This window comes from Phocoena sinus, chromosome 3 (assembly GCF_008692025.1).
Source record: "Phocoena sinus isolate mPhoSin1 chromosome 3, mPhoSin1.pri, whole genome shotgun sequence".
Taxonomy (NCBI): domain Eukaryota; kingdom Metazoa; phylum Chordata; class Mammalia; order Artiodactyla; family Phocoenidae; genus Phocoena; species Phocoena sinus.
In genome coordinates, this window is record NC_045765.1 from 9,093,836 (window position 1) to 9,096,644 (window position 2,809).

At 43.6% G+C, this 2,809-nt stretch overlaps 1 pseudogene; it reads left to right on the forward strand.

The window, feature by feature from the left end:
- Nucleotides 1-1,842: 1,842 nt before the first annotated feature.
- On the forward strand, nucleotides 1,843-2,003 carry LOC116752410 (annotated as a pseudogene).
- Nucleotides 2,004-2,809: the final 806 nt, after the last annotated feature.

Below are 2,809 nucleotides of genomic sequence, written 5' to 3' on the forward strand. Positions count from 1 at the left end.
AAACCTATAGAAAAATTACAAGAACAGTACAATGAACATCCACAAACACTTCACCTAGACTCTCCAATTATTAACATTTTCCATGTTATTTTCACCTCCCTATGTCTCTGTCTGTCTTTATATGTATATACATTTATACACGTATTATTTTTCACAGTTTCATTGACATATAACGTATAAGTTTCAGGTGTACAACATGATGATTTGATATATGTATATATATATTTTTTATTTTTTTGAAGTATAGTTGATTTACAATGTCGTTAGTTTCAGGTATACAGCATAGTGATTCAGTTATACATATATGCATATTTATGTATACACACATATATGTATATTTTTCAGATTCTTTTCCCTTATAGGTTGTTATAAAATATTGAGTATAGTTCCCTGTGCTAGACAGTAGGTCCTTGTTTATTGACATATGTATGTATTGTGAAATGATCACCGTAGTAAGTTTAGTTAACATTCATCATTGCACATAGTTCAAAAATCTTTTTATTGTGAAGAGAACTTTTCAGATCTGCTCCCTAAGACTTTTTTTTTTTTACTTAAAATTAAAAAAAAATCAGCTTTAACTTCTTCGCATCTCATTTTCTCTATTTGTAATATGTAGTGAGGAGAGGTGGGACAGCTGCTACCTCACAAGGTTGTTGTAAGGATTGAACAAAATAACCCACCGAAAAGGCTTTGTCTAGTGTCTGGCATACAGTGTGTGCTCAGCAAATATTATAATCACTCCTCACACCCCATCAGAGTGCCTTGCAAGTAGTAAATCCCTCAACTGTTAAATGACAAAAAAAAATCAAGAATTTCAATAGAATATTTTAATATATGTTAACACTGATAGTGGTCCCAGGTTATCAACAGGACAGACCATTACCAGGGATATAAGCTCTTTCTTTTTTTTTTTTTTCGGTACGCGGGCCTCTCACTGCTGTGGCCTCTCCCGTTGCGGAGCACAGGCTCCGGACGTGCAGGCTCAGCGGCCATGGCTCACGGGCCCAGCCGCTCCACGGCATGTGGGATCTTCCCGGACCGGGGCACGAACCTGCGTCCCCTGCATCGGCAGGCGGACTCTCAACCACTGCGCCACCAGGCAAGCCCCATAAGCTCTTTTTTTAAAAACTAATTTTTATTGGAGTATGGTTGCTTTACAATGTTGTGCTAGTTTCTTGCTGTACAGTAAAGTGATCAGTCCTATGTATACATATATCCACTCTACTCCCTTAGATCTTATTTTCAAATATATAATACAGTATTGTTAACTTTAGTTACCATGCTGTACATGACCCTGATTCTTTTCAACAGCACAGGTTGAGTACTTTGTAGAATGCCCCTCAGTTTGGCTTTATCTGATGTTTCCTCCTGATTAATGCCATTTTGGTGCAAAAGTTGTGGAAGTGGTGTTGTGCTCACCTCTGGGCATGGCTGGGGACTTTTTGGTTCTAGTGTGTGCTTGGATTTTGTCTCACATGGATAAAAAGAAAATGGTGCTAGTTTAACAATGAACACGAAGAGCACTATCTGGGAAGTTTATTGGATTGTGGGTTTGGTAATCTGCGAGGAACATTTAACCCAGTGATTCTTGACCTGGGGTGCCTTTTCTCCTTGGAGAGTTTGATAAAGCTGGAGACATTTTTAATTGTCGTGAATGGGGTCAGAGGGGGCTACTGCCATCTAGTGGGTGGAGGCCAGGGATGCTTGTGAACTTCCTATAATGTGCAGGACGGCCCCCACTGCAAAGAAGGATCTGGACCCAACTGTGCAGAGGTTGAGAAACCCCGGTCTCTGTTTATATGAAACCTACAGAGCTGTCATGCCCCCAGAAAGGCCCAGGTGTTGGTACTATTCCATGAGATTCAGGTTTAGTAAAAATACAGCCACTGGCCAATGAACTCACAAGTGTAGGTAGTGTTCTACATGAGGGGCAAGGTTTTCGCTAACACCACAAGGGTCTCTGGCCCAATGAGTGGAGTTTGATAGTAATACTTGCTACAAATGTATGATTTTAATGTACAAAAGCTCTAAGGAGAGATGAAAACATTTTAAAGATGGCCTGTGTTTTCTTCTGCTTTTCTCCATGATTTCTTAATCTTGGACCTCTCAGGAATTATTTGGCCTTTCTGTTTTCAGGCTAACTTGGTGTATCCTGCTGTAGGATCCTAAAAAGGGAACTCACTCAGTGGGTCTGATCTGGTGGATGCTTGCCCGGGAAGTTCTGCGCGTGCGTGGCACCATCTCCCGTGAACATCCATGGGAGGTCATGCCTGATTTCTACTTCAACAGAGATCCTGAAGAGATTGAAAAGGAAGAGCAGGTGGCAGCTGTGAAGGCTGTGACCAAGGAAGAATTTCAGGGTGAATGGACTGCTCCAGCTCCTGAGTTCACTGCTGCTCAGCCTGAGGTGGTGGACTGGTCCGAAGGTGGGCAGGTGCCCTCTGTGCCTATTCAGCAGTTCCCCACTGACTGGAGCACTCAGCCTGCCACTGAAGACTGGTCTGCAGCTCCCACTTCTCAGGCCACTGAATGGGTAGGAACAACCACTGAGTGGTCTTAAGCTGGTCTTCCACAAACTCTTAAAATGGAAGTAGGTGAACGGAAAATAAACAGTTTTTTTTTTTTGCCGTACACGGGCCTCTCACCATTGTGGCCTCTCCCGCTGTGGAGCACAGGCTCCGGACGCGCAGGCTCAGCGGCCATGGCTCACGGGCCCAGCCGCTCCGCGGCATGTGGGATCTTCCCGGACCGGGGTACGAACCCGTGTCCCCTGCATCGGCAGGCGGACTCTCAACCACTGCGCCACCAG